Here is a 12,500-nt window from a genome sequence, read left to right on the forward strand (position 1 = left end):
TGAAGTATGGCATAGGGAATATAGTCAATAATATTGTAATAACTATGTATAATGTCATATAGGTACTAGACTTATTGGTGTGATCACTTTGTAAGGTATATAAATGTCTAATCACTGTGTTGTACACTTGAAACTAATGTAATATTGTATGTCAACTATAATTGAAAAATAAATTTTAAACAGGAGTATATGACTGACACTTGCACTTGAATCACCCATTTTCCTCCACTTGCTTTCTCTCCAGTGAATCCATCCAAACACACTCTTCCTCCATTCAACATGAACATCTCTATCCACCCTCGATACTAGTTAAAATCTCAAAGAACCTTAGAGATTTGACCACACGCTTCCACTGTCTTTAGGGACTGGGGTAGATGTGAGAGGGAGAAGGGAGGCAGAGGTGGGATGCTGAGGAAATCAACATCACAACCATCCTCACTGTTATCCTTATGATGAACTCCCTGGGGTAGGGGTGCAGCCTCTGGGCAAGATATTGTGAGGGCCATGATCGATTTGATTGAATTATGGCCCTGAGAGGACACCTAGTCTATCTGGGGAGACAGGCCAATTGATGACAAGTATAAAGTACTTAATGTACACCTGGCATTTTGTCGGATTTTGATAACTTCATAGAAAGGGAAAACACGGCTCAGCTAGTCTAGAAAGGCTCCCTTGCAGGAAAAGGGCTTTAAGCTAAAAATTAAATGAAAAGTAGCAGTTAGACAAGAGAATAGGGAATGCTATGAGTAAATGTATAGGAAGGGATAAGACATGTCTTGAATGGGGGCCCCAATGGGTAGCACTGAGATAAGAATGGGAGTATTGAGCGATAAGACTAGGAAGGAAGTGGGGACGGTGTTGGAGGGTCTTGAATATCAGGTAGAGGCATTAGAATTTTCCTAGTAGGCCCTGGAGAACTGTTAATCTAGAAGTCAGCCCCACTCTGCCTGGAGCTAAGACCTATCATTTTTAAACCAGTCTCTAAACACTTACTCTCTCCCTTTGCTGTCTCCCCAAAGACTGGACTGGGCACTAAGATCCTCTGCACCGTAACATCAGTCTTACTTTGAGGAGAAGACCCTCTTGCTGGGACCTAGATGCATTCCTCCTGCATCCAGAAGGCCCAGTCTGGATCTGAGGCAAGGACTCTCAGCTCCCCCTTGCTTCCCTGGCCTTCACATCTCAGTTCCCTGGCTGTATACTTATGTGACATCATAAGTCACAGCCCCATAAACCACTCCAGAGTGTGTAATAAGTGAATTATTTACCAACGACCCTGGATAAATGATCAGAGGGATAAATGATTAAGTCACAGGTCTGTCAAAAAGTTCCCATAAAAAAGTAATTCTGTGCCACCTTAATGGGCTTTGTAAATTACCCATTCATGCCATTGCCAGATCACTCTCTGGGGCAAATCCTTCACACCTGCTGATTTACTGCTGAAGTCTGGAGAGGATGCGATGAATTCTGCTAGCCAGCTGGGTAGACAACTCCAGACTCCAGGCCAACTGCCAAAATCCCCAGGAATGAGGCTCCTGGAAACAGCTTACCCTCCTGTGTCATCTTACAAGAATGTTAGGTCAGAGGTAGACTGGCCTTCTTGGCCACCTGGAGGTTTGTCCTGTGGGATAGCTGTGGTACCTAGAGTTCTTTTCCTATATTCACTCAATGAGCATTCTTTTAGCACGTTCTGTGTCCTAGGCTCTGTGCTAAATGCTGGGAAACCAAAAATACAGATGTGTGCTTCTGTGAGCTCAGTCTAATGACGGAGATAAGAATGGACACATAGTGCGATCAATGCTACTCTAGAGTGCTGCCTGTACCCATAGGGGAAATATCTAACCCAGCTAGAGAAACTGAGGAAGACACCAAGGTATGGGGTTTAAGGGTATTCACTGTGCTAGAAAGGCCTGGTTCTAACTCAGTCAGGATGGGCTGGGCTGTGTTACTGTGATAATAAACACCCCTACAAGCTCAGTGGCTTACAACCACAAAGGCTTATTGCATTTCAGTTGAGGGCTGTGCTTCGTCTCATCATCATTCTTCCCCCAGGGCCCTGGATCCTAGAGCTGCTGGTCAAAAGTGACACTTCCACTCCCATTACATTGGCCAGAGCAGATCATATGCCGAGCTTGAGCTCTATGGGGAGTAGGCGGGGATGAGGGTGGGGGTGGGGAGGGGACAGGGGATTTGTGAACAGCGTTAATGCTTACCCCAAGTGCAAATTCTGACTCTATGAACTTATTAACTATGCAGCCATGGACAATCCCTAATCTTCTTGATATTTTGATTTCTTTAGCTATGAAATGAGGTAATCATAATAACTACTGCTTTTTGGAAGATTAAATGAGACCATCTATGTCACACACTTAGTGCTGTGCCTGGCACATGTTAAGCGCTCAGTAGTTTGGTTGGCTGTTATTAGTTTCCATTATCAGTACTAGTAGTAATATTAGTGGTAGTATCCTAGTAGAAATAAACAGAACCAGCTGAATATTAAAAAGTGAATCACATCTACAAACACATATACAACATATATCCACACTTACCTTCACTGGTGAACTTATTCTAAGGTGACATTATTCTCCCAACATCTGCTCATCATCACTACCACCAACACTACCTTCAGTCAGAAATAGATGGTGGTGACAGCAGTGCAGAAGGCCTGAGCAGCTTTGCCTCCGTCTTCCGTCCTCTCCACACTCGAGATAAATGTTTGCTATGTTCGGTCACCTACTCCATACTTCAGGTACCTATTTCAATGCAAAACCAGAGCAACAATATCACCAGAAGACCTGAGAGTTGAGCTACATAATATCTTGAATTCCCCTTCCACAGCAGGGCTTTGATTCTCCAACTGCCATCTCCCTCAAGCCTTGAAGTTCCCTTTCTCTGCCTTCCCAGAGGCCAGAGAGACATCTGTGGTTCTCACAACAGTGCAAAATGTGTGCCAAGGGAACAGGAGGAAGGAGATCATGTAAATTGGATCATTTTTTGTTTGTGAGTGTTTCAAGCTGATGTGTAGAGGCACAAACCCACTGTTAGGAGGAGGGCCCTCAGCTGCTGTTGACTACTGAGGCTCCCTGGCTCCTTCATCAACTTTCCTGGGAACGATGAGGCTTAATGAGCTGATTGCTGTTTAGATTATCAGGGCTATAATCTAGGCCCACAGGTCATGGCCCTGTCTGCTCTGCCTGAGCAAGCCCAAAGTGACTGGGAGGCTATATGTTCCACTCTAAAAAAAAAAAAGACATGATTTCCAATCTTTCATAATCAAACTAACACACACTTATTCACAGCTTGGCAGGTTTTCAGCACTGCTTGAGCATCAGTCAACTCTTCATTCAGTTCATTCCACAGATGGTCCCTACCCTGAGCAAGAGGCTGTATTTGGAGAGTAGGATACTCAAAGATATCTACCATGCAGTTTGTGCCTTCTGAAATGTGCCAACTATTAGGGTAAGACATAAGTGTTGTAAAATGATAATATAAAGCAAAAAAAAGGTGTTAAATATGTCATGGGTCAGCAGAAAAACAACAGCTTTCTGATGACACAGAGCAGTCAAGGGAAAGGCTGTGACATCAGAAGTTTTCCTTAACAATATTCCAGACTTTCTGACATGGCCCTAGTTTTAGAGATGGCAGGCATTTTAAGGGGCAGTCTGGGTCTGACTACTGAGCAGAGGTAAGCAGATAACTACAGATATGAGAAGACGTGAGACAGAAGAGAGCAAGAAAGAGACTGTGTAGGTTGGAGGCCAGTCTATGTGCCCATCATAAGTTTCCAGAATCAAGGGAGATCTAGGCCTGGTGGGCCAGGGTATAAAGATGAGAAACTGACAAGCTTGTTGCTCCTCCTATGTAATACTTCTCTTATTAAGATCAAACCAAATATTTGTTGTATAACTACCATGTGTTATGCACAGGGTTAGACACTTTCATTCTATTATTTAATTTACTCCTTACAGCAACCCTCTGGGTGTGCTTTGTAAACCCTACTTCCCAGATGAACAAAACGAAGGTCAAGGAAGAAATGGACTCACACGGTGATGAGTATTGAGCCAGATATACAGTCAGGTCTTCTGAATTCGGCCTCCAATCTTTTCCCCTTACAATCGACCATCCTCTATAGGTGGCCATAGTGAACCTCTTTTTTTTATTATTATTAAATTTTCAATTACAGTTGACATACAATATTATATTAGTGTCAGGTATACAAAAGTTATCAGCTCAATGAGTTTGGTACCTATTTGATGCCATGTATAATTATTACAATATTATTGACTATATTCCCTATGCTGTACTTTACATACCCATGACTATTTTTATAACTGGCAATCTGTACTTCTTAATCCCTTTTACCTTTTTAACCCATTCCTCCAACCCCTCCAATCTGGCAACCATTGATTTGGTCTCTGTACCTCTGGGTTTGCTTCTGTTTTGTTTGTTCATTTTGTTTTTTTTAGATTCCACATATAGGTGAAACGACATGGTTTTTGTCTTTTTCTGCCTGACTTATTTCACTTAGCATAATACCCTTTAGATCCATCCATGTTGTCACAATGGCGAGATTTTATTCTTTTTTATGACTGAGTAATATTCCATTGTAGATGTGTACCACTACTTCTTTATCCATTTGTCTATCGACGGACACTTAGGCTGCTTCCATATCTTGGCTATTGTAAATAATGCTGCAATGAACATAGGTGGGTACATATATCTTTTTGAATTAGTGTTTTGGATTTCTTCATAGAAATACCCAGTAGTGAAATTTTGCGATAATAGTGAACTTCTTAAAACACTTATCAGATCATGTTGTTCCTTGGCCTAAAATCCTTCAATGACTCCTAGTCCCCAGAATGAAGTCAAATTCTTAGTAGGAGATACAAGTCCCTCTATGTCTGACTATGTCTTCAACCTTATATCCCATCAATCTCTGCCTCATTGTCTGTATCCAGTAATTAGAAGACTTAACATTTATTGAGCATCTGCTCTTCAGATATATTGATATGTTTTGTCTTCATGATGACCTTATAAGACAGATGCAATTATATCTTCACTTTATAATTGAGAAAACTGATTCATTGAGTGATTTCATAATTTGCCCAAGATCACAAATCTTGCAGAACCTGGGAGCCATGCTCAGGCAGTCCGGTTCTAGAACAAAAATGCTAAGTTCTTAAGAGAGTCCCACATACAAAAAGTTGTTTCAGGTTTCCATGTTTTGACTTATATTCTTTCTTCTATCTGAAATATCATTCTCTTCTTTCTTCCCCTTGGATAAAAATCAAGACTTGATTTAGTACTTATCTTTTCAAAGTATTTTTACCCTAAATTAAGTTATATTTTTTACATTTTTCTAGAGTATATTGTTACTCTAGAACAACATCTCAGTCAACATCTCTATGTTATAACTTCTGTTTATGTGTCTATCCCCTCTCTTAGGTTTAAAGAAACCTGAGGATAGCTCATACCATATATATCTTTATTTCTCTAATTTTAAAGAAAAAAGCTTGACCTACTTCCCCCTCCAGTTGCCACTCATTCTTCCCCTTCTCTTTACAACATAACTTCTCAAATGATCGTCTATATTCACTAATCAAAAGAAATACCCAGCTGAGCCCAGGACAAATAGCCAACCTGCAGATTCATAGGCTAAATTAATGTTTAATGTTTAAAACACATCTTACCCTTTATTCTTTCTTGAACCCTTCAGCCAAGCCTCAATCCTCCTTACTCTACCAGGAAGGTTTATGTCAAGCTCACCAGTAACTTTCTCATGTCAGTTCTCATCTTAATCTACTATCTCATTTCAGCTTTTGACACAGTTGACCACTCATTCCTCCTAGGAATTATCCCTTCCCTTGGCTTCCAGGACACCACACTCCCTTGTGTTTCTGTCAACTCTCTTTGAAAGTCTCCTTTGCTAATTCCCTCTCATCTCCCTGACCTCTAAACATTAGAATGTCCCCAATTTCAATCTTTGTATCTCTTCTCTTTTCTTATCTGCACTCATGTATTAAGTGACCTCACCCAGACTCATGGCTTTAAATACCATATATATGCTAATGACTTACAAATTTTTATCCCCTGCTCAGAATATTCTATCTTGAATTCTAGATTCCATTGTCCAAGTATTTACCAGCTTTCGTCACTTGGATGTCTAATACACACCTCAAACTTAACATGTCAAAAAACAAGCTCTTCATTTTCCATCACGCTTTCCACCTCTACCCACCAAGACCTGTTCCTCTGGATTCATTTTTCTCTCAGGATATGACAGTGCCTCATCCTTTCAGCCACTCAGGCCATAACCCTGAGAGTCATCCTTGACTCTGCTCTTTCTCTCACACCTCACTTCTAATCTGTCAATGAATCATATCCATTCTACCTTCAAATGCATCCAGAATCCATCCCCTTCTCAACCACTCTCATAGCTCTCACCTTAATCCAAGTCACTCTCACCTGATTGTTGAACGGCCTCCCCGATCTCCTTGCTTCTGCCTGTTTCCCATGGCAGCCAAAATGTTCCTGTTAAAACATATCAGGCCATATCATCATCTTTACTCTGCTAAAACCTTCTGTTGGCAGCACATCTTATTGATATTAAAAGCTCAGAATCTGCAGTGATTACTAAGACCTCTGTTTGCCTTTCTGACCTCTGCCTTTCTGATCTGCTCTCCTCATCTTCTCTGCTCAGGTCGCACTCTCCTCTTTATTGTTCCTCAAACAAAGCAGACATGCTCCCACCTTACAGCCTTTGCACTTCCTCTACCCTCTCTAGAATGCTTTCCATAGATTGTTGCATGTCTAATTCTCTCAGCACCTTAAGATCTTTATTAATGTCACCTTTTTGGTGAATCTTTCCCTGGCAAACCAATCCCCTCTCCTAACATTTTTTATTCCTTCTTTCTGCTTTATTTATTATTATCTAACATTACATGTGTACATAAATGTATATTATTTATTTATAATATTGTCTATTTCCCCTCCATAAAGGCAGAAACTTCTTTTGTCTTCTTTTCATCATTGCTATTTCTCCAATGCCTAGTACAATACTTAGCACATAGTAGGAACTCAATAAATATTGGTCGAATGAATGAATCCTTGTAACCCTAGTACCTAAACATTCACTAAGCATTTGTTGAACTGAACAAGTCCTCTAAAGTTCACTATACAGTTCTGTTCCCCTATTGGCAGCAAATGCTGAAAATTTTCAAAGCATCAGATGCCACTTCATTCATATGTAAATACAGAAATTTAGCCCCAAGCCTAAGAGAAATTACTTTTGTGTTCTTCTATATAAGTGGATTGCCTGTCCCATCTATCTGAGTGGAGAACAGGCACTGACTGGAATGTAGCTCACTAACAAATAGAAGAAAGAATTTGAAAACTAGCTGCTTGATGAGCAAAGTTATGGAAAATGCTCTCTTCATAAGGAGAGAGGCAGTTTTTTACTCACATGGGAGAAAATTTCTGGTTTATAGTGTTTCTCTGCAAAGTTATAGCTTTCCAAACCTACTAGAAGCCACCAAGGGAACACTGCCTCTCAGAGTAGGGCTTCCAATTCTGAAAAATTAATTTTAAATAGAGACACATTACACCTCCCCACAGAGCACTTAGCAGGAAAGCGCTACTTAGATTCAACTTGGCTGCCAAGTCTACTCAGGCTGGAGTACTGATGGTGGGTGAATCTCTGTCCCAGTAGCCCATCCCACAGGCCCAGCTTAGTTTCCAGTTCCTCTTCCCTTCCAGAATCTTTACACAGAATCCTGACTTCTCTTTTGCTTCTCATCAGCCATTTAAATTCCACAAATATTTATTGAATGCCTGTTTTCTACCCTACACTGTGCTAGGTTCTGAGAGGAGGTCTGAAGACAGAATGAGTATTTCATCATTTCATTCATTAGAACTGGAGAAGATATTTTATAGGATCCCTCAAGGACCATATTCTTAATTAACTTACATTTATTGAGTGCAGGCACCATGTACAGGTCAGCAGAAAAAATGTATTAAACAGATCGAAGACTGAGAAAAAGCTTTAGATGCAAAACAAGATGAGAGACAGTTTGCTGTAGTGGTGATAACATGTCATTGGGATTCTGCGAATCTGGGTTTAAGGTCCTTTACTGCTGCTTCTGTGGTATGGGTAAGTTTCCTTGGTTTCCTCACCTATAAAATAAAAACAATATTAAGTATCCTTCCTACTTCATGGGGCTGTCATTGGTAAGAACGAATGGGTTGTTATTTAAATTGCTTTTGCTTCTAGTATAACTGCTGCTACTACCAGACACAATCATTGCTCTGGGAAGGGAGAAGCCAGTGTGAGCTCTCCAGGAAAGCTTTTGGGAAGCAGTAGAACTTGGAGCATGGGATGTCACATTCTACTCCTAACTATTCCTGTGTGCAGCCTGATCTTGATCACCACAGCCAGTAAACTCTCTGTACCACAGTCTGCTGTTTAATATCTTTATCATAACACAGATCACTCCCCTGATTCTAGCCTTTAAATTCTCCTTCGCCTTCAAGATAAAATCCAAACACCTCTAATGACATTTGTAGCCCCGAAAGATCCTTTCCAATCCCAGTTTCTGCGCTCCTCACATTTTGCATTCTAGCCATGCTAATTTCTTCAAAGTTCTCCGGGCACACACATCTGGGTGTGTATATACTATTCTCTTCAGATGAAGCACAGTCAACTCCATTATTCATCCATCTCACATATGGTCAATCTTTAAGATATGGCTAAGAGCCACCTCCTCCAGGAAGCCTTCCTTGATTCCCAAGTTGGATTTCTTGCTCTTCTCCGTTATTCCACTGTGTCTTACACTGACTTCTACCTCTAGTTCAGCACTTACATGGTGCTTTGTCATTGCTCACTCGTCTAGTCCTCCAGTCTGTAAACTTGAGGACCTGGAAATTGCCTTCTATCTCTGCATCCCCAGTGCACATAGATGTCTTTCAAAAATATAATCGTAAACAAAATGTAAGCAATGAACGAGAGCAGAACTGGTGGAGAGAAACGAAAAAGTCATACCGGGCAGTGTAGTTGGCAAAAACAAATATATGGAAGCTGGAATATGGTGATTGGTGGCAGCGGGAGTTTGAGGGGAGGGTGGGGCACAATAAGCAGGCCAGTGGGTACAGAGTCCCTGTTGTAGATGACTAGGAAGTGTAACTGGGAGTCTTAGTAGAGCCCTACATGGAGGCTGTGAATGCTGGACCTGATCCCATAGGAGATGGTATAATGTGGGTCTGATCAGGCAGTAATATTCTGAGAAATTTAGTCCAGGAAGGGAAGGCATGAGACCTGGGTGCGGGCCTTTGTGCAGAGAGGGACTCTGGAGAAAAGACTTAGCTGGTACTGAGTAAGAGTCAATTTGGCAGTGATGAGGGCAGGTCAGACACAAACTTGGTGAAGGAATTTTGCAGATACCAAATCAGCTGATTTTGAGTTAATCAAAGGGTAGATTTTTCCTTGAGTAATCCTACTTAATCAGCTGGAAGCCTTTAAAAAGAGGCACTGGGCCCTTCCTAAAGGAAGAGACTCAAAGCAGCAGAAACTATCTCCTGTTGGCATTGAAGAAGCAAACATTCATATCATGAACAGCCTATAGAGAGGGTTGGCTTATAGGAACTGAGGGCCTCAATCCTAAAACCACGAGGAACTGAGCAGACAACCCATTTACAGTCTGCATGCCACCGCCCTACAGACTTCCCAGTCTACTTCTCCTTCTCCCCTACATCATGGGCTCTAAACCACTGGGTTTGTTATTGCCTATCTTCCTCCATTACTATATTCCAACTTCCATGACTTACTTTCTGCCCAGACTTGTGACCTACAGAACTGTGAGCAAATAAATGTGTGTTGTTTAAAACTGATAAATTTATAATATTTTGTTATATAGCACTAGACACCTAATACAGAGAGGGGAGAAAATGACCTATAAGGCTTATTTCTAATCAAAGCCCCTTTCTCAGGGACTTCACTAATCTAAGAGGTCTTGAACCAGCAAAGTAGCATCAAAGAAATGTGTCTAGTGTGAGCTTCCATTGGGTCTTTTTTATATAGAAGACTCCATGAAGCAGAACTGCCACAGCTCCCCCATTAGTATGAAACACCCCGGGACCAGAGATTATCTCATGCTATCTTTGGATCCCTGCTGCCCACCTTCCTGCTTTCCCTCCAGAACTTTACATTGCCCAAATGTTAGAAATTTTTAGTTGACTAAGTTTTTCAAGGCACTGCTCTCAAGAGAGCAAGCATTGGAAACAAACAACCCTGTATAAAGGATCTATTGAATAAAACTATACAGGTATCAAAAAGAAAAAAGAAAACAAAAAGAGAGAGAGAAGCCATCTATATAACTATGGGGAAAATCACCTGGATATATTAAGTGGAAAAAGCAGTGGGTAGATCAATGAAGAGATTACATTTTGTTTTTAAAAGGAGGAATATAAACACATGCATTTGTATGGGCTTGTAGAAGTGCTGGTAAGATAGAGCAAAAGCTCTTTAATCCAGTTCCTCCTCGTAAGGGGTGAAATGTGGAGGAGGGAGGAACAAGGTGAATGAAGACGGTGGGAATGAGACTCCTCCATATACTCCTTTTTGGAGGGGTGTCACAGTGTCCAGTGTAGGGCATCCTGTTATCTGCAGGATTTGGTGGCACACTGGTCTGAATATAGAAGTGTTATGAGCTGGATTGTGTTCCCCCAAATTCATATGCTGCAGAACTAATCCCAGTATCTCAGAATGTGACTCTAGTTGGAAATAGTGTCTTTAAAGAGGTAACTAAGATAAAATTAACATAGGAAGGAGACAAGAGAATTAAAATATAAATCAAGCCACATTCAGAGGCTGCAATATGCTGATCACCCCTGCACCCAGGCCAGGAAGACACCTTCAGAGCCAAGAAAGATTTCTATTGGGATTGCTAACAACCCATGCCCCATACCTGTGAAGGGGAAACAGGAACCAACAGAGTCATTCCCTAATGGCTAAAACCACGGGGAACCTATGGATTAAAGGCTGGGAACTGCCAACTGGCCTTTCGTGCTACATATTCTTACCTTTTTATGCTACATTCCCTTCCTCTTCCTCACTGTATGTCCATATCAAAGGAAATGTGTTAACAAAGTCTTTTAAACTGTAACTCACAGGCTCTAAAGAATGATATATGAACTGAGAGCCTTTACTCTGTCTCTCACTGACTCTCACTGTTCCTCTCTCTCTGCCTCTGAGAGGAGACCCCACTCTGTCTGTGGAGTGTCAGCTCTTCTCTAATAAACTTTCCTTTTGACTCTAACTGTGGCATGTGTGTCGAATTCTTTCTACACTCTCCACCAAAGGACCCTCTTCTTCTCTTGGCACAGGGCTTGGTCTCCCCATCAGTTGGGGATATTTACCCTGTCCTGCATTAAAATGAGGTTATTAAGGTGGGCCCTAATCCAATCTGACTGGTGTCCTTACAAAAAAAGGAAATCAGGATACAGACAGACACAAAGGGAAGACTATGGAGACACAGGAAGAAGGTGGCCATTTGCAAGCCAAAGAGGGAGGCCTCAGAAGAAACTAATCTTGCTGACACATTGGTCTTGGACTTCCAGCCTCCGGAACTGTGAGAAAATAAATTCCATTGTTTAAGCCACCCAGTCGATCTGTAGTATTTGTTATGGCAGCCCCAGCAAACTAACACAGGAGACTGGAGGGCAAGGACAGCTTTGCTAAGAAAGGGATAAGCACAGGAGAGAAGCCTGAGGTGAGGTGGAGGGGAGGGGACACTGGGGGAGCAACTGCTTTGGGGGATCCTGGGAGAAAAGGAAAAAGAGAGCATTAAAGAGAAAAAGTAGGAACTGAGTGTAAGGAGGAGAGGATTGCTGCGGGCAGAAGGCAGCACGTCTTCTTTCCCTCTCTTAAAATTCCATTTTCCCTTGGGCCAGCCCTTCCCCAAGGCTCAACGTTGCTTTGTTTTGTTCTGGGAGGTTTGGCTCCCAGGAAGGGACTGTGCAAAGCTGTCCTTGCCCTTTCCCCCATCTGATGGCCCATTGTGCCCACAGAACATGGTAGGGTGATTCTGAGAAGAAAAAAATCCCACCTCACTCCAGGAAGTTCTCTGGCTCCCAGGGCTCCACGTACAATAGCGGGCAGAGCCGGGCCTGATCCCTGGCTGGGGCTGAGGGCTGTAGTCTGGGGGCTGGGCAGCCAGGCATTTACCGCAGCTTCAGCTGGCGTGGTCTCCTCCCACCTCCTCCGCCCCGCAGGCCAGCAGAGGCTGGACTCCCGCCGGCCCCTTCCCCCAGTCCTTTGTGGCTCCAGTTTATTGTCCAGTTAATAAAACGTGGAGGTGGGGTGGGAGGTTGCGTCGCTGGCTGTTGCTACTGGAGACGCTAAAGTTCTGAAAGCATCTTCTTTGAAGATGCCCCCCACCCGGCCCGGACTGCTTTTGGATCACACCTGCTAAGCGCCCCCTACACTCAGGGGCTGCACCCGCACTCCA

The 12,500-nt window shown here is 42.4% G+C and overlaps 1 long non-coding RNA gene across 2 annotated transcripts in view; it reads right to left on the reverse strand.

The window, feature by feature from the left end:
• The window catches only part of LOC118612925, a 31,133-nt gene extending 18,863 nt beyond the window's left edge, over nucleotides 1-12,270 (reverse strand). For both annotated transcript variants that reach the window (XR_004955285.1, XR_004955286.1), the window contains exons 1-4: nucleotides 12,099-12,270; nucleotides 7,967-8,172; nucleotides 6,466-6,531; nucleotides 2,550-2,753 (exon numbers count right to left, since the gene is read on the reverse strand). This is a non-coding gene — a long non-coding RNA (uncharacterized LOC118612925). The remainder of the gene's footprint in view (nucleotides 1-2,549; nucleotides 2,754-6,465; nucleotides 6,532-7,966; nucleotides 8,173-12,098) is intronic.
• Between the last annotated feature and the right edge of the window lie 230 nt (nucleotides 12,271-12,500).

This window comes from Rousettus aegyptiacus, unplaced genomic scaffold (assembly GCF_014176215.1).
Source record: "Rousettus aegyptiacus isolate mRouAeg1 unplaced genomic scaffold, mRouAeg1.p scaffold_m13_p_17, whole genome shotgun sequence".
NCBI lineage: Eukaryota > Metazoa > Chordata > Mammalia > Chiroptera > Pteropodidae > Rousettus > Rousettus aegyptiacus.